Raw genomic sequence first — 24,706 nt, 5'->3', positions numbered from 1 at the left:
TCTCCTTTATGGCTCTAATCTGATAGTGGTAGTGGGGTGGTAGATGTCTAGTCTCCCTTATGGCTCTAATCTGATAGTAGTAGTGGGGTGGTAGATGTCTAGTCTCCTTTCTGGCTCTAATCTGATAGTGGTAGATGTCTAGTCTCCTTTATGGCTATACTCTGATAGTGGTAGTGGGGTGGTAGATGTCTAGTCTCCTTATGGCTCTAATCTGATAGTGGTAGTGAGGTGGTAGATGTCTAGTCTCCTTTATGGCTCTAATCTGATAGTGGTAGTGGGGTGGTAGATGTCTAGTCTCCTTTATGGCTCTAATCTGATAGTGGTAGTGGGGTGGAAGATGTCTAGTCTCCTTTATGGCTCTAATCTGATAGTGGTAGTGGGGTGATAGATGTCTAGTCTCCTTTATGGCTCTAATCTGATAGTGGCAGATGTCTAGTCTCCTTTATGTCTATAATCTGATAGTGGTAGTGGGATGATAGATGTCTAGTCTCCCTTATGGCTCTAATCTGATAGTAGTAGTGGGGTCGTAGATGTCTAGTCTCCTTTATGGCTCTAATCTGATAGTGGTAGATGTCTAGTCTCCTTTATGGCTATACTCTGATAGTGGTAGTGGGGTGGTAGATGTCTAGTCTCCTTATGGCTCTAATCTGATAGTGGTAGTGAGGTGGTAGATGTCTAGTCTCCTTTATGGCTCTAATCTGATAGTGGTAGTGGGGTGGTAGATGTCTAGTCTCCTTTATGGCTCTAATCTGATAGTGGTAGTGGGGTGATAGATGTCTTGTCTCCTTTATGGCTCTAATCTGATAGTGGTAGTGGGGTGATAGATGTCTAGTCTCCTTTATGGCTCTAATCTGATAGTGGCAGATGTCTAGTCTCCTTTATGTCTATAATCTGATAGTGGTAGTGGGATGATAGATGTCTAGTCTCCCTTATGGCTCTAATCTGATAGTAGTAGTGGGGTCGTAGATGTCTAGTCTCCTTTATGGCTATACTCTGATAGTGGTAGTGGGGTGGTAGATGTCTAGTCTCCTTATGGCTCTAATCTGATAGTGGTAGTGAGGTGGTAGATGTCTAGTCTCCTTTATGGCTCGAATCTGATAGTGGTAGTGGGGTGGTAGATGTCTAGTCTCCTTTATGGCTCTAATCTGATAGTGGTAGTGGGGTGGTAGATGTCTAGTCTCCTTTCTGGCTCTAATCTGATAGTGGTAGATGTCTAGTCTCCTTTATGGCTATACTCTGATAGTGGTAGTGGGGTGGTAGATGTCTAGTCTCCTTATGGCTCTAATCTGATAGTGGTAGTGAGGTGGTAGATGTCTAGTCTCCTTTATGGCTCTAATCTGATAGTGGTAGTGGGGTGGTAGATGTCTAGTCTCCTTATGGCTCTAATCTGATAGTGGTAGTGAGGTGGTAGATGTCTAGTCTCCTTTATGGCTCTAATCTGATAGTGGTATTGGGGTGGTAGATGTCTTGTCTCCTTTATGGCTCTAATCTGATAGTGGTAGTGGGGTGATAGATGTCTAGTCTCCGTTATGGCTCTAATCTGATAGTGGCAGATGTCTAGTCTCCTTTATGTCTATAATCTGATAGTGGTAGTGGGATGATAGATGTCTAGTCTCCCTTATGGCTCTAATCTGATAGTAGTAGTGGGGTCGTAGATGTCTAGTCTCCTTTCTGGCTCTAATCTGATAGTGGTAGATGTCTAGTCTCCTTTATGTCTATAATCTGATAGTGGTAGTGGGATGATAGATGTCTAGTCTCCCTTATGGCTCTAATCTGATAGTAGTAGTGGGGTCGTAGATGTCTAGTCTCCTTTATGGCTCTAATCTGATAGTGGTAGATGTCTAGTCTCCTTTATGGCTATACTCTGATAGTGGTAGTGGGGTGGTAGATGTCTAGTCTCCTTATGGCTCTAATCTGATAGTGGTAGTGAGGTGGTAGATGTCTAGTCTCCTTTATGGCTCTAATCTGATAGTGGTAGTGGGGTGGTAGATGTCTAGTCTCCCTTATGGCTCTAATCTGATAGTAGTAGTGGGGTCGTAGATGTCTAGTCTCCTTTATGTCTCTAATCTGATAGTGGTAGATGTCTAGTCTCCTTTATGGCTATACTCTGATAGTGGTAGTGGGGTGGTAGATGTCTAGTCTCCTTTATGGCTCTAATCTGATAGTGGTAGTGAGGTGGTAGATGTCTAGTCTCCTTTATGGCTCTAATCTGATAGTGGTAGTGGGGTGGTAGATGTCTAGTCTCCTTTATGGCTCTAATCTGATAGTGGTAGTGGGGTGGAAGATGTCTAGTCTCCTTTATGGCTCTAATCTGATAGTGGTAGATGTCTAGTCTCCTTTATGGCTATACTCTGATAGTGGTAGTGGGGTGGTAGATGTCTAGTCTCCTTATGGCTCTAATCTGATAGTGGTAGTGAGGTGGTAGATGTCTAGTCTCCTTTATGGCTCTAATCTGATAGTGGTATTGGGGTGGTAGATGTCTTGTCTCCTTTATGGCTCTAATCTGATAGTGGTAGTGGGGTGATAGATGTCTAGTCTCCTTTATGGCTCTAATCTGATAGTGGCAGATGTCTAGTCTCCTTTATGGCTCTAATCTGATAGTGGTAGTGGGGTGGTAGATGTCTAGTCTCCTTTATGGCTCTAATCTGATAGTGGTAGTGGGGTGGTAGATGTCTAGTCTCCTTTCTGGCTCTAATCTGATAGTGGTAGATGTCTAGTCTCCTTTATGGCTATACTCTGATAGTGGTAGTGGGGTGGTAGATGTCTAGTCTCCTTATGGCTCTAATCTGATAGTGGTAGTGGGGTGGTAGATGTCTAGTCTCCTTTATGGCTCTAATCTGATAGTGGTAGTGGGGTGGAAGATGTCTAGTCTCCTTTATGGCTCTAATCTGATAGTGGTAGATGTCTAGTCTCCTTTATGGCTATACTCTGATAGTGGTAGTGGGGTGGTAGATGTCTAGTCTCCTTATGGCTCTAATCTGATAGTGGTAGTGAGGTGGTAGATGTCTAGTCTCCTTTATGGCTCTAATCTGATAGTGGTATTGGGGTGGTAGATGTCTTGTCTCCTTTATGGCTCTAATCTGATAGTGGTAGTGGGGTGATAGATGTCTCCGTTATGGCTCTAATCTGATAGTGGCAGATGTCTAGTCTCCTTTATGTCTATAATCTGATAGTGGTAGTGGGATGATAGATGTCTAGTCTCCTTATGGCTCTAATCTGATAGTGGTAGTGAGGTGGTAGATGTCTAGTCTCCTTTATGGCTCTAATCTGATAGTGGTAGTGGGGTGGTAGATGTCTAGTCTCCTTTATGGCTCTAATCTGATAGTGGTAGTGGGGTGGTAGATGTCTAGTCTCCTTTATGGCTCTAATCTGATAGTGGTAGTGGGGTGGAAGATGTCTAGTCTCCTTTATGGCTCTAATCTGATAGTGGTAGATGTCTAGTCTCCTTTATGGCTATACTCTGATAGTGGTAGTGGGGTGGTAGATGTCTAGTCTCCTTATGGCTCTAACCTGATAGTGGTAGTGAGGTGGTAGATGTCTAGTCTCCTTTATGGCTCTAATCTGATAGTGGTAGTGGGGTGATAGATGTCTAGTCTCCGTTATGGCTCTAATCTGATAGTGGTAGATGTCTAGTCTCCTTTATGGCTATAATCTGATAGTGGTAGTGGGATGATAGATGTCTAGTCTCCTTTATGGTTCTAATCTGATAGTGGTAGTGAGGTGGTAGATGTCTAGTCTCCTTTATGGCTCTAATCTGATAGTAGTAGTGGGGTGGTAGATGTTTAGTCTCCTTTATGGCTCTAATCTGATAGTGGTAGTGGGGTGGTAGATGTCTAGTCTCCTTTATGGCTCTAATCTGATATTGGTAGTGGGGTGATAGATGTCTAGTCTCCTTTATGGCTCTAATCTGATAGTGGTAGTGGGGTGGTAGATGTCTAGTCTCCTTTATGGCTCTAATCTGATAGTGGTAGTGGGGTGGTAGATGTTTAGTCTCCCTTATGGCTCTAATCTGATAGTAGTAGTGGGGTGGTAGATGTCTAGTCTCCTTTATGGCTCTAATCTGATAGTGGTAGTGGGGTGGTAGATGTCTAGTCTCCTTTATGGCTCTATTCTGATAGTGGTAGTGGGGTGATAGATGTCTAGTCTCCGTTATGGCTCTAATCTGATAGTGGTAGATGTCTAGTCTCCTTTATGGCTCTAATCTGATAGTGGTAGTGGGGTGATAGATGTCTAGTCTCCGTTATGGCTCTAATCTGATAGTGGTAGTGGGGTGGAAGATGTCTAGTCTCCTTTATGGCTCTAATCTGATAGTGGTAGTGGGGTGTTAGATGTCTAGTCTCCTTTATGGCTCTAATCTGATAGTGGTAGTGGGATGATAGATGTCTAGTCTCCTTTATGGTTCTAATCTGATAGTGGTAGTGAGGTGGTAGATGTCTAGTCTCCTTTATGGCTCTAATCTGACAGTAGTAGTGGGGTGGTAGATGTCTAGTCTCCTTTATGGCTCTAATCTGATAGTGGTAGTGGGGTGGTAGATGTCTAGTCTCCTTTATGGCTCTAATCTGATATTGGTAGTGGGGTGATAGATGTCTAGTCTCCTTTATGGCTCTAATCTGATAGTGGTAGTGGGGTGGTAGATGTCTAGTCTCCGTTATGGCTCTAATCTGATAGTGGTAGATGTCTAGTCTCCTTTATGGCTATAATCTGATAGTGGTAGTGGGGTGATAGATGTCTAGTCTCCGTTATGGCTCTAATCTGATAGTGGTAGATGTCTAGTCTCCTTTATGGCTATAATCTGATAGTGGTAGTGGGATGATAGATGTCTAGTCTCCTTTATGGTTCTAATCTGATAGTGGTAGTGAGGTGGTAGATGTCTAGTCTCCTTTATGGCTCTAATCTGATAGTAGTAGTGGGGTGGTAGATGTTTAGTCTCCTTTATGGCTCTAATCTGATAGTGGTAGTGGGGTGGTAGATGTCTAGTCTCCTTTATGGCTCTAATCTGATATTGGTAGTGGGGTGGTAGATGTCTAGTCTCCTTTATGGCTCTAATCTGATAGTGGTAGTGGGGTGGTAGATGTTTAGTCTCCCTTATGGCTCTAATCTGATAGTAGTAGTGGGGTGGTAGATGTCTAGTCTCCTTTATGGCTCTAATCTGATAGTGGTAGATGTCTAGTCTCCTTTATGGCTCTACTCTGATAGGGGTAGTGGGGTGGTAGATGTCTAGTCTCCTTATGGCTCTAATCTGATAGTGGTAGTGAGGTGGTAGATGTCTAGTCTCCTTTATGGCTCTAATCTGATAGTGGTAGTGGGGTGGTAGATGTCTAGTCTCCTTTATGGCTCTAATCTGATAGTGGTAGTGGGGTGGTAGATGTCTAGTCTCCTTTATGGCTCTATTCTGATAGTGGTAGTGGGGTGATAGATGTCTAGTCTCCGTTATGGCTCTAATCTGATAGTGGTAGATGTCTAGTCTCCTTTATGGCTCTAATCTGATAGTGGTAGTGGGGTGATAGATGTCTAGTCTCCGTTATGGCTCTAATCTGATAGTGGTAGTGGGGTGGAAGATGTCTAGTCTCCTTTATGGCTCTAATCTGATAGTGGTAGTGGGGTGATAGATGTCTAGTCTCCTTTATGGCTCTAATCTGATAGTGGTAGTGGGATGATAGATGTCTAGTCTCCTTTATGGTTCTAATCTGATAGTGGTAGTGAGGTGGTAGATGTCTAGTCTCCTTTATGGCTCTAATCTGACAGTAGTAGTGGGGTGGTAGATGTCTAGTCTCCCTTATGGCTCTAATCTGATAGTAGTAGTGGGGAGGTAGATGTGTAGTCTCCTTTATGGCTTCTTATCTGATAGTGGATAGATGTCTAGTCTCCTTTATGGCTCTAATCTGATAGTGGTAGTGGGGTGGTAGATGTCTAGTCTCCTTTATGGCTCTAATCTGATAGTGGTAGATGTCTAGTCTCCTTTATGGCTCTAATCTGATAGTGGTAGTGGGGTGGTAGATGTCTAGTCTCCTTTATGGCTCTAATCTGATATAGGTAGTGGGGTTGTAGATGTCTAGTCTCCTTTATGGCTCTAATCTGATAGTGGTAGATGTCTAGTCTCCTTTATGGCTCTAATCTGATAGTAGTAGTGGGGTGGTAGATGTTTAGTCTCCTTTATGGCTCTAATCTGATATTGGTAGTGGGGTGATAGATGTCTAGTCTCCTTTATGGCTCTAATCTGATAGTGGTAGTGGGGTGGTAGATGTCTAGTCTCCTTTATGGCTCTAATCTGATAGTGGTAGTGGGGTGGTAGATGTCTAGTCTCCCTTATGGCTCTAATCTGATAGTAGTAGTGGGGTGGTAGATGTCTAGTCTCCTTTATGGCTCTAATCTGATAGTGGTAGTGGGGTGGTAGATGTCTAGTCTCCCTTATGGCTCTAATCTGATAGTAGTAGTGGGGTGGTAGATGTCTAGTCTCCTTTATGGCTCTAATCTGATAGTGGTAGATGTCTAGTCTCCTTTATGGCTCTACTCTGATAGTGGTAGTGGGGTGGTAGATGTCTAGTCTCCTTTATGGCTCTAATCTGATAGTGGTAGTGAGGTGGTAGATGTCTAGTCTCCTTTATGGCTCTAATCTGATAGTGGTAGTGGGGTGGTAGATGTCTAGTCTCCTTTATGGCTCTAATCTGATAGTGGTAGTGGGGTGGTAGATGTCTAGTCTCCTTTATGGCTCTATTCTGATAGTGGTAGTGGGGTGATAGATGTCTAGTCTCCGTTATGGCTCTAATCTGATAGTGGTAGATGTCTAGTCTCCGTTATGGCTCTAATCTGATAGTGGTAGTGGGGTGGAAGATGTCTAGTCTCCTTTATGGCTCTAATCTGATAGTGGTAGTGGGGTGATAGATGTCTAGTCTCCTTTATGGCTCTAATCTGATAGTGGTAGTGGGGTGGTAGATGTCTAGTCTCCGTTATGGCTCTAATCTGATAGTGGTAGATGTCTAGTCTCCTTTATGGCTATAATCTGATAGTGGTAGTGGGGTGATAGATGTCTAGTCTCCGTTATGGCTCTAATCTGATAGTGGTAGATGTCTAGTCTCCTTTATGGCTATAATCTGATAGTGGTAGTGGGATGATAGATGTCTAGTCTCCTTTATGGTTCTAATCTGATAGTGGTAGTGGGGTGGTAGATGTCTAGTCTCCTTTATGGCTCTAATCTGATAGTAGTAGTGGGGTGGTAGATGTTTAGTCTCCTTTATGGCTCTAATCTGATAGTGGTAGTGGGGTGGTAGATGTCTAGTCTCCTTTATGGCTCTAATCTGATATTGGTAGTGGGGTGGTAGATGTCTAGTCTCCTTTATGGCTCTAATCTGATAGTGGTAGTGGGGTGGTAGATGTCTAGTCTCCTTTATGGCTCTAATCTGATAGTGGTAGTGGGGTGGTAGATGTTTAGTCTCCCTTATGGCGCTAATCTGATAGTAGTAGTGGGGTGGTAGATGTCTAGTCTCCTTTATGGCTCTAATCTGATAGTGGTAGTGGGGTGGTAGATGTTTAGTCTCCCTTATGGCTCTAATCTGATAGTAGTAGTGGGGTGGTAGATGTCTAGTCTCCTTTATGGCTCTAATCTGATAGTGGTAGATGTCTAGTCTCCTTTATGGCTCTACTCTGATAGTGGTAGTGGGGTGGTAGATGTCTAGTCTCCTTATGGCTCTAATCTGATAGTGGTAGTGAGGTGGTAGATGTCTAGTCTCCTTTATGGCTCTAATCTGATAGTGGTAGTGGGGTGGTAGATGTCTAGTCTCCTTTATGGCTCTAATCTGATAGTGGTAGTGGGGTGGTAGATGTCTAGTCTCCTTTATGGCTCTATTCTGATAGTGGTAGTGGGGTGATAGATGTCTAGTCTCCGTTATGGCTCTAATCTGATAGTGGTAGATGTCTAGTCTCCTTTATGGCTCTAATCTGATAGTGGTAGTGGGGTGATAGATGTCTAGTCTCCTTTATGGCTCTAATCTGATAGTGGTAGTGGGGTGGAAGATGTCTAGTCTCCTTTATGGCTCTAATCTGATAGTGGTAGTGGGGTGATAGATGTCTAGTCTCCTTTATGGCTCTAATCTGATAGTGGTAGTGGGGTGGTAGATGTCTAGTCTCCGTTATGGCTCTAATCTGATAGTGGTAGATGTCTAGTCTCCTTTATGGCTCTAATCTGATAGTGGTAGTGGGGTGATAGATGTCTAGTCTCCGTTATGGCTCTAATCTGATAGTGGTAGATGTCTAGTCTCCTTTATGGCTATAATCTGATAGTGGTAGTGGGATGATAGATGTCTAGTCTCCTTTATGGCTCTAATCTGATAGTGGTAGTGAGGTGGTAGATGTCTAGTCTCCTTTATGGCTCTAATCTGATAGTAGTAGTGGGGTGGTAGATGTTTAGTCTCCTTTATGGCTCTAATCTGATAGTGGTAGTGGGGTGGTAGATGTCTAGTCTCCTTTATGGCTCTAATCTGATATTGGTAGTGGGGTGATAGATGTCTAGTCTCCTTTATGGCTCTAATCTGATAGTGGTAGTGGGGTGGTAGATGTCTAGTCTCCTTTATGGCTCTAATCTGATAGTGGTAGTGGGGTGGTAGATGTTTAGTCTCCCTTATGGCGCTAATCTGATAGTAGTAGTGGGGTGGTAGATGTCTAGTCTCCTTTATGGCTCTAATCTGATAGTGGTAGATGTCTAGTCTCCTTTATGGCTCTACTCTGATAGTGGTAGTGGGGTGGTAGATGTCTAGTCTCCTTATGGCTCTAATCTGATAGTGGTAGTGAGGTGGTAGATGTCTAGTCTCCTTTATGGCTCTAATCTGATAGTGGTAGTGGGGTGGTAGATGTCTAGTCTCCTTTATGGCTCTAATCTGATAGTGGTAGTGGGGTGGTAGATGTCTAGTCTCCTTTATGGCTCTATTCTGATAGTGGTAGTGGGGTGATAGATGTCTAGTCTCCGTTATGGCTCTAATCTGATAGTGGTAGATGTCTAGTCTCCTTTATGGCTCTAATCTGATAGTGGTAGTGGGGTGATAGATGTCGAGTCTCCGTTATGGCTCTAATCTGATAGTGGTAGTGGGGTGGAAGATGTCTAGTCTCCTTTATGGCTCTAATCTGATAGTGGTAGTGGGGTGATAGATGTCTAGTCTCCTTTATGGCTCTAATCTGATAGTGGTAGTGGGATGATAGATGTCTAGTCTCCTTTATGGTTCTAATCTGATAGTGGTAGTGAGGTGGTAGATGTCTAGTCTCCTTTATGGCTCTAATCTGACAGTAGTAGTGGGGTGGTAGATGTCTAGTCTCCCTTATGGCTCTAATCTGATAGTAGTAGTGGGGAGGTAGATGTGTAGTCTCCTTTATGGCTTCTTATCTGATAGTGGATAGATGTCTAGTCTCCTTTATGGCTCTAATCTGATAGTGGTAGTGGGGTGGTAGATGTCTAGTCTCCTTTATGGCTCTAATCTGATATTGGTAGTGGGGTGATAGATGTCTAGTCTCCTTTATGGCTCTAATCTGATAGTGGTAGTGGGGTGGTAGATGTCTAGTCTCCTTTATGGCTCTAATCTGATAGTGGTAGATGTCTAGTCTCCTTTATGGCTCTAATCTGATAGTGGTAGTGGGGTGGTAGATGTCTAGTCTCCTTTATGGCTCTAATCTGATATAGGTAGTGGGGTTGTAGATGTCTAGTCTCCTTTATGACTCTAATCTGATAGTGGTAGATGTCTAGTCTCCTTTATGGCTCTAATCTGATAGTAGTAGTGGGGTGGTAGATGTTTAGTCTCCTTTATGGCTCTAATCTGATAGTGGTAGTGGGGTGGTAGATGTCTAGTCTCCTTTATGGCTCTAATCTGATAGTGGTAGTGGGGTGGTAGATGTTTAGTCTCCCTTATGGCTCTAATCTGATAGTAGTAGTGGGGTGGTAGATGTCTAGTCTCCTTTATGGCTCTAATCTGATAGTGGTAGATGTCTAGTCTCCTTTATGGCTCTACTCTGATAGTGGTAGTGGGGTGGTAGATGTCTAGTCTCCTTATGGCTCTAATCTGATAGTGGTAGTGAGGTGGTAGATGTCTAGTCTCCTTTATGGCTCTAATCTGATAGTGGTAGTGGGGTGGTAGATGTCTAGTCTCCTTTATGGCTCTAATCTGATAGTGGTAGTGGGGTGGTAGATGTCTAGTCTCCTTTATGGCTCTAATCTGATAGTGGTAGTGGGATGATAGATGTCTAGTCTCCTTTATGGCTCTACTCTGATAGTGGTAGTGGGGTGGTAGATGTCTAGTCTCCTTATGGCTCTAATCTGATAGTGGTAGTGAGGTGGTAGATGTCTAGTCTCCTTTATGGCTCTAATCTGATAGTGGTAGTGGGGTGATAGATGTCTAGTCTCCTTTATGGCTCTAATCTGATAGTGGTAGTGGGGTGATAGATGTCTAGTCTCCGTTATGGCTCTAATCTGATAGTGGTAGATGACTAGTCTCCTTTATGGCTCTAATCTGATAGTGGTAGTGGGGTGGTAGATGTCTAGTCTCCTTTATGGCTCTAATCTGATATTGGTAGTGGGGTGATAGATGTCTAGTCTCCTTTATGGCTCTAATCTGATAGTGGTAGTGGGGTGGTAGATGTCTAGTCTCCTTTATGGCTCTATTCTGATAGTGGTAGTGGGGTGGTAGATGTCTAGTCTCCTTTATGGCTCTAATCTGATATTGGTAGTGGGGTGATAGATGTCTAGTCTCCTTTATGGCTCTAATCTGATAGTGGTAGTGGGGTGGTAGATGTCTAGTCTCCTTTATGGCTCTAATCTGATAGTGGTAGATGGTCTAGTCTCCTTTATGGCTCTAATCTGATAGTGGTAGTGGGGTGGTAGATGTCTAGTCTCCTTTATGGCTCTAATCTGATATAGGTAGTGGGGTTGTAGATGTCTAGTCTCCTTTATGGCTCTAATCTGATAGTGGTAGAGATGTCTAGTCTCCTTTATGGCTCTAATCTGATAGTGGTAGTGGGGTGGTAGATGTTTAGTCTCCTTTATGGCTCTAATCTGATAGTGGTAGTGGGGTGGTAGATGTCTAGTCTCCTTTATGGCTCTAATCTGATATAGGTATTGGGGTTGTAGATGTCTAGTCTCCTTTATGGCTCTAATCTGATAGTGGTAGATGTCTAGTCTCCTTTATGGCTCTAATCTGATAGTGGTAGTGGGGTGGTAGATGTCTAGTCTCCTTTATGGCTCTAATCTGATATTGGTAGTGGGGTGATAGATGTCTAGTCTCCTTTATGGCTCTAATCTGATAGTGGTAGTGGGGTGGTAGATGTCTAGTCTCCTTTATGGCTCTAATCTGATAGTGGTAGTGGGGTGGTAGATGTCTAGTCTCCCTTATGGCTCTAATCTGATAGTAGTAGTGGGGTGGTAGATGTCTAGTCTCCTTTATGGCTCTAATTTGATAGTGGTAGATGTCTAGTCTCCTTTATGGCTCTACTCTGATAGTGGTAGTGGGGTGGTAGATGTCTAGTCTCCTTATGGCTCTAATCTGATAGTGGTAGTGAGGTGGTAGATGTCTAGTCTCCTTTATGGCTCTAATCTGATAGTGGTAGTGGGGTGGTAGATGTTTAGTCTCCTTTATGGCTCTAATCTGATAGTGGTAGTGGGGTGGTAGATGTCTAGTCTCCTTTATGGCTCTAATCTGATATAGGTATTGGGGTTGTAGATGTCTAGTCTCCTTTATGGCTCTAATCTGATAGTGGTAGATGTCTAGTCTCCTTTATGGCTCTAATCTGATAGTGGTAGTGGGGTGGTAGATGTCTAGTCTCCTTTATGGCTCTAATCTGATATTGGTAGTGGGGTGATAGATGTCTAGTCTCCTTTATGGCTCTAATCTGATAGTGGTAGATGTCTAGTCTCCTTTATGGCTCTAATCTGATAGTGGTAGTGGGGTGGTAGATGTCTAGTCTCCTTTATGGCTCTAATCTGATATTGGTAGTGGGGTGATAGATGTCTAGTCTCCTTTATGGCTCTAATCTGATAGTGGTAGTGGGGTGGTAGATGTCTAGTCTCCTTTATGGCTCTAATCTGATAGTGGTAGTGGGGTGGTAGATGTCTAGTCTCCCTTATGGCTCTAATCTGATAGTAGTAGTGGGGTGGTAGATGTCTAGTCTCCTTTATGGCTCTAATTTGATAGTGGTAGATGTCTAGTCTCCTTTATGGCTCTACTCTGATAGTGGTAGTGGGGTGGTAGATGTCTAGTCTCCTTATGGCTCTAATCTGATAGTGGTAGTGAGGTGGTAGATGTCTAGTCTCCTTTATGGCTCTAATCTGATAGTGGTAGTGGGGTGGTAGATGTCTAGTCTCCTTTATGGCTCTAATCTGATAGTTGTAGTGGGGTGGTAGATGTCTAGTCTCCTTTATGGCTCTAATCTGATAGTGGTAGTGGGGTGATAGATGTCTAGTCTCCGTTATGGCTCTAATCTGATAGTGGTAGATGTCTAGTCTCCTTTATGGCTCTAATCTGATAGTGGTAGTGGGGTGATAGATGTCTAGTCTCCGTTATGGCTCTAATCTGATAGTGGTAGTGGGGTGGAAGATGTCTAGTCTCCTTTATGGCTCTAATCTGATAGTGGTAGTGGGGTGATAGATGTCTAGTCTCCTTTATGGCTCTAATCTGATAGTGGTAGTGGGATGATAGATGTCTAGTCTCCTTTATGGTTCTAATCTGATAGTGGTAGTGAGGTGGTAGATGTCTAGTCTCCTTTATGGCTCTAATCTGACAGTAGTAGTGGGGTGGTAGATGTCTAGTCTCCCTTATGGCTCTAATCTGATAGTGGTAGATGTCTAGTGTCCTTTATGGCTCTAATCTGATAGTGGTAGTGGGGTGGTAGATGTCTAGTCTCCTTTATGGTTCTAATCTGATAGTGGTAGTGAGGTGGTAGATGTCTAGTCTCCTTTATGGCTCTAATCTGACAGTAGTAGTGGGGTGGTAGATGTCTAGTCTCCCTTATGGCTCTAATCTGATAGTAGTAGTGGGGTCGTAGATGTCTAGTCTCCTTTATGGCTCTAATCTGATAGTGGTAGATGTCTAGTCTCCTTTATGGCTATACTCTGATAGTGGGGTGGTAGATGTCTCCTTATGGCTCTAATCTGATAGTGGTAGTGAGGTGGTAGATGTCTAGTCTCCTTTATGGCTCTAATCTGATAGTGGTAGTGGGGTGGTAGATGTCTAGTCTCCTTTATGGCTCTAATCTGATAGTGGTAGTGGGGTGGAAGATGTCTAGTCTCCTTTATGGCTCTAATCTGATAGTGGTAGATGTCTAGCCTCCTTTATGGCTATACTCTGATAGTGGTAGTGGGGTGGTAGATGTCTAGTCTCCTTATGGCTCTAATCTGATAGTGGTATTGGGGTGGTAGATGTCTTGTCTCCTTTATGGCTCTAATCTGATAGTGGTAGTGGGGTGATAGATGTCTAGTCTCCGTTATGGCTCTAATCTGATAGTGGCAGATGTCTAGTCTCCTTTATGTCTATAATCTGATAGTGGTAGTGGGATGATAGATGTCTAGTCTCCCTTATGGCTCTAATCTGATAGTAGTAGTGGGGTCGTAGATGTCTAGTCTCCTTTATGGCTCTAATCTGATAGTGGTAGATGTCTAGTCTCCTTTATGGCTATACTCTGATAGTGGAAGTGGGGTGGTAGATGTCTAGTCTCCTTATGGCTCTAATCTGATAGTGGTAGATGTCTAGTCTCCTTTATGGCTCTAATCTGATAGTGGTAGTGGGGTGATAGATGTCTAGTCTCCGTTATGGCTCTAATCTGATAGTGGTAGTGGGGTGGAAGATGTCTAGTCTCCTTTATGGCTCTAATCTGATAGTGGTAGTGGGGTGATAGATGTCTAGTCTCCTTTATGGCTCTAATCTGATAGTGGTAGTGGGATGATAGATGTCTAGTCTCCTTTATGGTTCTAATCTGATAGTGGTAGTGAGGTGGTAGATGTCTAGTCTCCTTTATGGCTCTAATCTGACAGTAGTAGTGGGGTGGTAGATGTCTAGTCTCCCTTATGGCTCTAATCTGATAGTGGTAGATGTCTAGTCTCCTTTATGGCTCTAATCTGATAGTGGTAGTGGGGTGGTAGATGTCTAGTCTCCTTTATGGTTCTAATCTGATAGTGGTAGTGAGGTGGTAGATGTCTAGTCTCCTTTATGGCTCTAATCTGACAGTAGTAGTGGGGTGGTAGATGTCTAGTCTCCCTTATGGCTCTAATCTGATAGTAGTAGTGGGGTCGTAGATGTCTAGTCTCCTTTATGGCTCTAATCTGACAGTGGTAGATGTCTAGTCTCCTTTATGGCTATACTCTGATAGTGGTAGTGGGGTGGTAGATGTCTCCTTATGGCTCTAATCTGATAGTGGTAGTGAGGTGGTAGATGTCTAGTCTCCTTTATGGCTCTAATCTGATAGTGGTAGTGGGGTGGTAGATGTCTAGTCTCCTTTATGGCTCTAATCTGATAGTGGTAGTGGGGTGGAAGATGTCTAGTCTCCTTTATGGCTCTAATCTGATAGTGGTAGATGTCTAGCCTCCTTTATGGCTATACTCTGATAGTGGTAGTGGGGTGGTAGATGTCTAGTCTCCTTATGGCTCTAATCTGATAGTGGTATTGGGGTGGTAGATGTCTTGTCTCCTTTATGGCTCTAATCTGATAGTGGTAGTGGGGTGATAGATGTCTAGTCTCCGTTATGGCTCTAATCTGATAGTGGCAGATGTCTAGTCTCCTTTATGTCTATAATCTGATAGTGGTAGTGGGATGATAGATGTCTAGTCTCCCTTATGGCTCTAATCTGATAGTAGTAGTGGGGTCGTAGATGTCTAGTCTCCTTTATGGCTCTAATCTGATAGTGGTAGATGTCTAGTCTCCTTTATGGCTATACTCTGATAGTGGAAGTGGGGTGGTAGATGTCTAGTCTCTTTATGGCTCTAATCTGATAGTGGTAGTGAGGTGGTAGATGTCTAGTCTCCTTTATGGCTCTAATCTGATAGTGGTAGTGGGGTGGTAGATGTCTAGTCTCCTTTATGGCTCTAATCTGATAGTGGTAGTGGGGTGGAAGATGTCTAGTCTCCTTTATGGCTCTAATCTGATAGTGGTAGATGTCTAGTCTCCTTTATGGCTATACTCTGATAGTGGTAGTGGGGTGGTAGATGTCTAGTCTCCTTATGGCTCTAATCTGATAGTGGTAGTGAGGTGGTAGATGTCTAGTCTCCTTTATGGCTCTAATCTGATAGTGGTATTGGGGTGGTAGATGTCTTGTCTCCTTTATGGCTCTAATCTGATAGTGGTAGTGGGGTGATAGATGTCTAGTCTCCGTTATGGCTCTAATCTGATAGTGGCAGATGTCTAGTCTCCTTTATGTCTATAATCTGATAGTGGTAGTGGGATGATAGATGTCTAGTCTCCTTTATGGCTCTAATCTGATAGTGGTAGTGGGGTGGTAGATGTCTAGTCTCCTTTATGGCTCTATTCTGATAGTGGTAGTGGGGTGATAGATGTTTAGTCTCCGTTATGGCTCTAATCTGATAGTGGTAGATGTCTAGTCTCCTTTATGGATCTAATCTGATAGTGGTAGTGGGGTGATAGATGTCTAGTCTCCGTTATGGCTCTAATCTGATAGTGGTAGATGTCTAGTCTCCTTTATGGCTATAATCTGATAGTGGTAGTGGGGTGATAGATGTCTAGTCTCCGTTATGGCTCTAATCTGATAGTGGTAGATGTCTAGTCTCCTTTATGGCTATAATCTGATAGTGGTAGTAGGATGATAGATGTCTAGTCTCCTTTATGGTTCTAATCTGATAGTGGTAGTGAGGTGGTAGATGTCTAGTCTCCTTTATGGCTCTAATCTGATAGTAGTAGTGGGGTGGTAGATGTTTAGTCTCCTTTATGGCTCTAATCTGATAGTGGTAGTGGGGTGGTAGATGTCTAGTCTCCTTTATGGCTCTAATCTGATATAGGTATTGGGGTTGTAGATGTCTAGTCTCCTTTATGGCTCTAATCTGATAGTGGTAGATGTCTAGTCTCCTTTATGGCTCTAATCTGATAGTGGTAGTGGGGTGGTAGATGTCTAGTCTCCTTTATGGCTCTAATCTGATATTGGTAGTGGGGTGATAGATGTCTAGTCTCCTTTATGGCTCTAATCTGATAGTGGTAGTGGGGTGGTAGATGACTAGTCTCCTTTATGGCTCTAATCTGATAGTGGTAGTGGGGTGGTAGATGTCTAGTCTCCTTTATGGCTCTAATCTGATAGTGGTAGTGGGGTGGTAGATGTTTAGTCTCCCTTATGGCTCTAATCTGATAGTAGTAGTGGGGTGGTAGATGTCTAGTCTCCTTTATGGCTCTAATCTGATAGTGGTAGATGTCTAGTCTCCTTTATGGCTCTACTCTGATAGTGGTAGTGGGGTGGTAGATGTCTAGTCTCCTTATGGCTCTAATCTGATAGTGGTAGTGAGGTGGTAGATGTCTAGTCTCCTTTATGGCTCTAATCTGATAGTGGTAGTGGGGTGGTAGATGTCTAGTCTCCTTTATGGCTCTAATCTGATAGTGGTAGTGGGGTGGTAGATGTCTAGTCTCCTTTATGGCTCTATTCTGATAGTGGTAGTGGGGTGATAGATGTCTAGTCTCCGTTATGGCTCTAATCTGATAGTGGTAGATGTCTAGTCTCCTTTATGGGTCTAATCTGATAGTGGTAGTGGGGTGATAGATGTCTAGTCTCCGTTATGGCTCTAATCTGATAGTGGTAGTGGGGTGGAAGATGTCTAGTCTCCTTTTTGGCTCTAATCTGATAGTGGTAGTGGGGTGATAGATGTCTAGTCTCCTTTATGGCTCTAATCTGATAGTGGTAGTGGGATGATAGATGTCTAGTCTCCTTTATGGTTCTAATCTGATAGTGGTAGTGAGGTGGTAGATGTCTAGTCTCCTTTATGGCTCTAATCTGACAGTAGTAGTGGGGTGGTAGATGTCTAGTCTCCCTTATGGCTCTAATCTGATAGTAGTAGTGGGGAGGTAGATGTCTAGTCTCCTTTATGGCTTCTTATTTGATAGTGGATAGATGTCTAGTCTCCTTTATGGCTCTAATCTGATAGTGGTAGTGGGGTGGTAGATGTCTAGTCTCCTTTATGGCTCTAATCTGATATTGGTAGTGGGGTGATAGATGTCTAGTCTCCTTTATGGCTCTAATCTGATAGTGGTAGTGGGGTGGTAGATGTCTAGTCTCCTTTATGGCTCTAATCTGATAGTGGTAGATGTCTAGTCTCCTTTATGGCTCTAATCTGATAGTGGTAATGGGGTGGTAGATGTCTAGTCTCCTTTATGGCTCTAATCTGATATAGGTATTGGGGTTGTAGATGTCTCCTTTATGGCTCTAATCTGATAGTGGTAGATGTCTAGTCTCCTTTATGGCTCTAATCTGATAGTGGTAGTGGGGTGGTAGATGTCTAGTCTCCTTTATGGCTCTAATCTGATATTGGTAGTGGGGTGATAGATGTCTAGTCTCCTTTATGGCTCTAATCTGATAGTGGTAGTGGGGTGGTAGATGACTAGTCTCCTTTATGGCTCTATTCTGATAGTGGTAGTGGGGTGGTAGATGTCTAGTCTCCCTTATTTACATTTAAGTCATTTAGCAGACGCTCCTTATGGCTCTAATCTGATAGTAGTAGTGGGGTGGTAGATGTCTAGTCTCCTTTATGGCTCTAATCTGATAGTGGTAGTGGGGTGGTAGATGTTTATTCTCCCTTATGGCTCTAATCTGATAGTAGTAGTGGGGTGGTAGATGTCTAGTCTCCTTTATGGCTCTAATCTGATAGTGGTAGATGTCTAGTCTCCTTTATGGCTCTACTCTGATAGTGGTAGTGGGGTGGTAGATGTCTAGTCTCCTTATGGCTCTAATCTGATAGTGGTAGTGAGGTGGTAGATGTCTAGTCTCCTTTATGGCTCTAATCTGATAGTGGTAGTGGGGTGGTAGATGTCTAGTCTCCTTTATGGCTCTAATCTGATAGTGGTAGTGGGGTGGTAGATGTCTAGTCTCCTTTATGGCTCTATTCTGATAGTGGTAGTGGGGTGATAGATGTCTAGTCTCCGTTATGGCTCTAATCTGATAGTGGTAGATGTCTAGTCTCCTTTATGGGTCTAATCTGATAGTGGTAGTGGGGTGATAGATGTCTAGTCTCCGTTATGGCTCTAATCTGATAGTGGTAGTGGGATGGAAGATGTCTAGTCTCCTTTATGGCTCTAATCTGATAGTGGTAGTGAGGTGGTAGATGTCTAGTCTCCTTTATGGCTCTAATCTGACAGTAGTAGTGGGGTGGTAGATGTCTAGTCTCCCTTATGGCTCTAATCTGATAGTAGTAGTGGGGAGGTAGATGTCTAGTCTCCTTTATGGCTTCTTATCTGATAGTGGATAGATGTCTAGTCTCCTTTATGGCTCTAATCTGATAGTGGTAGTGGGGTGGTAGATGTCTAGTCTCCTTTATGGCTCTAATCTGATATTGGTAGTGGGGTGATAGATGTCTAGTCTCCTTTATGGCTCTAATCTGATAGTGGTAGTGGGGTGGTAGATGTCTAGTCTCCTTTATGGCTCTAATCTGATAGTGGTAGATGTCTAGTCTCCTTTATGGCTCTAATCTGATAGTGGTAGTGGGGTGGTAGATGTTTAGTCTCCTTTATGGCTCTAATCTGATATAGGTAGTGGGGTTGTAGATGTCTAGTCTCCTTTATGGCTCTAATCTGATAGTGGTAGATGTCTAGTCTCCTTTATGGCTCTAATCTGATAGTGGTAGTGGGGTGGTAGATGTCTAGTCTCCTTTATGGCTCTAATCTGATAGTGGTAGTGGGGTGGTAGATGTCTCGTCTCCTTTATGGCTCTAATCTGATATAGGTATTGGGGTTGTAGATGTCTAGTCTCCTTTATGGCTCTAATCTGATAGTGGTAGATGTCTAGTCTCCTTTATGGCTCTAATCTGATAGTGGTAGTGGGGTGGTAGATGTCTAGTCTCCTTTATGGCTCTAATCTGATATTGGTAGTGGGGTGATAGATGTCTAGTCTCCTTTATGGCTCTAATCTGATAGTGGTAGTGGGGTGGTAGATGTCTAGTCTCCTTTATGGCTCTAATCTGATAGTGGTAGTGGGGTGGTAGATGTCTAGTCTCCCTTATGGCTCTAATCTGATAGTAGTAGTGGGGTGGTAGATGTCTAGTCTCCTTTATGGCTCTAATCTGATAGTGGTAGTGGGGTGGTAGATGTTTAGTCTCCCTTATGGCTCTAATCTGATAGTAGTAGTGTGGTGGTAGATGTCTAGTCTCCTTTATGGCTCTAATCTGATAGTGGTAGATGTCTAATCTCCTTTATGGCTCTACTCTGATAGTGGTAGTGGGGTGGTAGATGTCTAGTCTCCTTATGGCTCTTATCTGATAGTGGTAGTGAGGTGGTAGATGTCTAGTCTCCTTTATGGCTCTAATCTGATAGTGGTAGTGCGGTGGTAGATGTCTAGTCTCCTTTATGGCTCTAATCTGATAGTGGTAGTGGGGTGGTAGATGTCTAGTCTCCTTTATGGCTCTATTCTGATAGTGGTAGTGGGGTGATAGATGTCTAGTCTCCGTTATGGCTCTAATCTGATAGTGGTAGATGTCTAGTCTCCTTTATGGCTCTAATCTGATAGTGGTAGTGCGGTGATAGATGTCTAGTCTCCGTTATGGCTCTAATCTGATAGTGGTAGTGGGGTGGAAGATGTCTAGTCTCCTTTATGGCTCTAATCTGATAGTGGTAGTGGGGTGATAGATGTCTAGTCTCCTTTATGGCTCTAATCTGATAGTGGTAGTGGGATGATAGATGTCTAGTCTCCTTTATGGTTCTAATCTGATAGTGGTAGTGAGGTGGTAGATGTCTAGTCTACTTTATGGCTCTAATCTGACAGTAGTAGTGGGGTGGTAGATGTCTAGTCTCCCTTATGGCTCTAATCTGATAGTGGTAGATGTCTAGTCTCCTTTATGGCTCTAATCTGATAGTGGTAGTGGGGTGGTAGATGTCTAGTCTCCTTTATGGCTCTAATCTGATATTGGTAGTGGGGTGATAGATGTCTAGTCTCCTTTATGGCTCTAATCTGATAGTGGTAGTGGGGTGGTAGATGTCTAGTCTCCTTTATGGCTATAATCTGATAGTGGTAGATGTCTAGTCTCCTTTATGGCTCTAATCTGATAGTGGTAGTGGGGTGGTAGATGTCTAGTCTCCTTTATGGCTCTAATCTGATAGTGGTAGATGTCTAGTCTCCTTTATGGCTCTAATCTGATAGTGGTAGTGGGGTGGTAGATGTCTAGTCTCCTTTATGGCTCTAATCTGATAGTGGTAGTGGGGTGGTAGATGTCTAGTCTCCTTTATGGCTATAATCTGATAGTGGTAGATGTCTAGTCTCCTTTATGGCTCTAATCTGATAGTGGTAGTGGGGTGGTAGATGTCTAGTCTCCTTTATGGCTCTAATCTGATATAGGTAGTGGGGTTGTAGATGTCTAGTCTCCTTTATGGCTCTAATCTGATAGTGGTAGATGTCTAGTCTCCTTTATGGCTCTAATCTGATAGTGGTAGTGGGGTGGTAGATGTCTAGTCTCCTTTATGGCTCTAATCTGATAGTGGTAGATGTCTAGTCTCCTTTATGGCTCTAATCTGATAGTGGTAGTGGGGTGGTAGATGTCTAGTCTCCTTTATGGCTCTAATCTGATATAGGTAGTGGGGTTGTAGATGTCTAGTCTCCTTTATGGCTCTAATCTGATAGTGGTAGATGTCTAGTCTCCTTTATGGCTCTAATCTGATAGTGGTAGTGGGGTGGTAGATGTCTAGTCTCCTTTATGGCTCTAATCTGATATTGGTAGTGGGGAGATAGATGTCTAGTCTCCTTTATGGCTCTAATCTGATAGTGGTAGTGGGGTGGTAGATGTCTAGTCTCCTTTATGGCTCTATTCTGATAGTGGTAGTGGGGTGATAGATGTCTAGTCTCCGTTATGGCTCTAATCTGATAGTGGTAGATGTCTAGTCTCCTTTATGGCTCTAATCTGATAGTGGTAGTGGGGTGGTAGATGTCTAGTCTCCTTTATGGCTCTAATCTGATATAGGTAGTGGGGTTGTAGATGTCTAGTCTCCTTTATGGCTCTAATCTGATAGTGGTAGATGTCTAGTCTCCTTTATGGCTCTAATCTGATAGTGGTAGTGGGGTGGTAGATGTCTAGTCTCCTTTATGGCTCTAATCTGATAGTGGTAGATGTCTAGTCTCCTTTATGGCTCTAATCTGATAGTGGTAGTGGGGTGGTAGATGTCTAGTCTCCTTTATGGCTCTAATCTGATATAGGTAGTGGGGTTGTAGATGTCTAGTCTCCTTTATGGCTCTAATCTGATAGTGGTAGATGTCTAGTCTCCTTTATGGCTCTAATCTGATAGTGGTAGTGGGGTGGTAGATGTCTAGTCTCCTTTATGGCTCTAATCTGATATTGGTAGTGGGGAGATAGATGTCTAGTCTCCTTTATGGCTCTAATCTGATAGTGGTAGTGGGGTGGTAGATGTCTAGTCTCCTTTATGGCTCTATTCTAATAGTGGTAGTGGGGTGATAGATGTCTAGTCTCCGTTATGGCTCTAATCTGATAGTGGTAGATGTCTAGTCTCCTTTATGGCTCTAATCTGATAGTGGTATTGGGGTGATAGATGTCTAGTCTCCGTTATGGCTCTAATCTGATAGTGGTAGATGTCTAGTCTCCTTTATGGCTCTAATCTGATAGTGGTAGTGGGGTGGTAGATGTCTAGTCTCCCTTATGGCTCTAATCTGATAGTAGTAGTGGGGTGGTAGATGTCTAGTCTCCTTTATGGCTCTAATCTGATAGTGGTAGATGTCTAGTCTCCTTTATGGCTATACTCTGATAGTGGTAGTGGGGTGGTAGATGTCTAGTCTCCTTTATGGCTCTAATCTGATAGTGGTAGTGGGGTGGTAGATGTCTAGTCTCCTTTATGGCTCTAATCTGATAGTGGTAGTGGGGATGGAAGATGTCTAGTCTCCTTTATGGCTCTAATCTGATAGTGGTAGTGGGGTGATAGATGTCTAGTCTCCTTTATGGCTCTAATCTGATAGTGGTAGTGGGATGATAGATGTCTAGTCTCCTTTATGGTTCTAATCTGATAGTGGTAGTGAGGTGGTAGATGTCTAGTCTCCCTTATGGCTCTAATCTGATAGTAGTAGTGGGGTCGTAGATGTCTAGTCTCCTTTATGGGTCTAATCTGATAGTGGTAGATGTCTAGTCTCCTTTATGGCTATACTCTGATAGTGGTAGTGGGGTGGTAGATGTCTAGTCTCCTTATGGCTCTAATCTGATAGTGGTAGTGAGGTGGTAGATGTCTAGTCTCCTTTATGGCTCTAATCTGATAGTGGTATTGGGGTGGTAGATGTCTTGTCTCCTTTATGGCTCTAATCTGATAGTGGTAGTGGGGTGATAGATGTCTAGTCTCCGTTATGGCTCTAATCTGATAGTGGCAGATGTCTAGTCTCCTTTATGTCTATAATCTGATAGTGGTAGTGGGATGATAGATGTCTAGTCTCCTTTATGGCTCTATTCTGATAGTGGTAGTGGGGTGATAGATGTTTAGTCTCCGTTATGGCTCTAATCTGATAGTGGTAGATGTCTAGTCTCCTTTATGGATCTAATCTGATAGTGGTAGTGGGGTGATAGATGTCTAGTCTCCGTTATGGCTCTAATCTGATAGTGGTAGATGTCTAGTCTCCTTTATGGCTATAATCTGATAGTGGTAGTGGGATGATAGATGTCTAGTCTCCTTTATGGTTCTAATCTGATAGTGGTAGTGAGGTGGTAGATGTCTAGTCTCCTTTATGGCTCTAATCTGACAGTAGTAGTGGGGTGGTAGATGTCTAGTCTCCCTTATGGCTCTAATCTGATAGTGGTAGATGTCTAGTCTCCTTTATGGCTCTAATCTGATAGTGGTATCGGGGTGGTAGATGTCTAGTCTCCTTTATGGCTCTAATCTGATATTGGTAGTGGGGTGATAGATGTCTAGTCTCCTTTATGGCTCTAATCTGATAGTGGTAGTGGGGTGGTAGATGTCTAGTCTCCTTTATGGCTCTAATCTGATAGTGGTAGATGTCTAGTCTCCTTTATGGCTCTAATCTGATAGTGGTAGTGGGGTGGTAGATGTCTAGTCTCGTTTATGGCTCTAATCTGATATTGGTAGTGGGGTGATAGATGTCTAGTCTCCTTTATGGCTCTAATCTGATAGTGGTAGTGGGGTGGTAGATGTCTAGTCTCCTTTATGGCTCTAATCTGATAGTGGTAGATGTCTAGTCTCCTTTATGGCTCTAATCTGATATAGGTAGTGGGGTTGTAGATGTCTAGTCTCCTTTATGGCTCTAATCTGATAGTGGTAGATGTCTAGTCTCCTTTATGGCTCTAATCTGATAGTGGTAGTGGGGTGGTAGATGTCTAGTCTCCTTTATGGCTCTAATCTGATATTGGTAGTGGGGAGATAGATGTCTAGTCTCCTTTATGGCTCTAATCTGATAGTGGTAGTGGGGTGGTAGATGTCTAGTCTCCTTTATGGCTCTATTCTGATAGTGGTAGTGGGGTGATAGATGTCTAGTCTCCGTTATGGCTCTAATCTGATAGTGGTAGATGTCTAGTCTCCTTTATGGCTCTAATCTGATAGTGGTAGTGGGGTGGTAGATGTCTAGTCTCCGTTATGGCTCTAATCTGATAGTGGTAGATGTCTAGTCTCCTTTATGGCTCTAATCTGATAGTGGTAGTGGGGTGGTAGATGTCTAGTCTCCCTTATGGCTCTAATCTGATAGTAGTAGTGGGGTGGTAGATGTCTAGTCTCCTTTATGGCTCTAATCTGATAGTGGTAGATGTCTAGTCTCCTTTATGGCTATACTCTGATAGTGGTAGTGGGGTGGTAGATGTCTAGTCTCCTTTATGGCTCTAATCTGATAGTGGTAGTGGGGTGGTAGATGTCTAGTCTCCTTTATGGCTCTAATCTGATAGTGGTAGTGGGGTGGAAGATGTCTAGTCTCCTTTATGGCTCTAATCTGATAGTGGTAGTGGGGTGATAGATGTCTAGTCTCCTTTATGGCTCTAATCTGATAGTGGTAGTGGGATGATAGATGTCTAGTCTCCTTTATGGTTCTAATCTGATAGTGGTAGTGAGGTGGTAGATGTCTAGCCTCCTTTATGGCTCTAATCTGACAGTAGTAGTGGGGTGGTAGATGTCTAGTCTCCCTTATGGCTCTAATCTGATAGTAGTAGTGGGGTCGTAGATGTCTAGTCTCCTTTATGGGTCTAATCTGATAGTGGTAGATGTCTAGTCTCCTTTATGGCTATACTCTGATAGTGGTAGTGGGGTGGTAGATGTCTAGTCTCCTTATGGCTCTAATCTGATAGTGGTAGTGAGGTGGTAGATGTCTAGTCTCCTTTATGGCTCTAATCTGATAGTGGTATTGGGTTGGTAGATGTCTTGTCTCCTTTATGGCTCTAATCTGATAGTGGTAGTGGGGTGATAGATGTCTAGTCTCCGTTATGGCTCTAATCTGATAGTGGCAGATGTCTAGCCTCCTTTATGTCTATAATCTGATAGTGGTAGTGGGATGATAGATGTCTAGTCTCCTTTATGGCTCTAATCTGATAGTGGTAGTGGGATGGTAGATGTCTAGTCTC

Source organism: Salvelinus alpinus, chromosome 19 (genome assembly GCF_045679555.1).
Source record: "Salvelinus alpinus chromosome 19, SLU_Salpinus.1, whole genome shotgun sequence".
Classification (NCBI taxonomy): domain Eukaryota; kingdom Metazoa; phylum Chordata; class Actinopteri; order Salmoniformes; family Salmonidae; genus Salvelinus; species Salvelinus alpinus.
Note: the sequence above shows the minus strand (reverse complement) of the source record.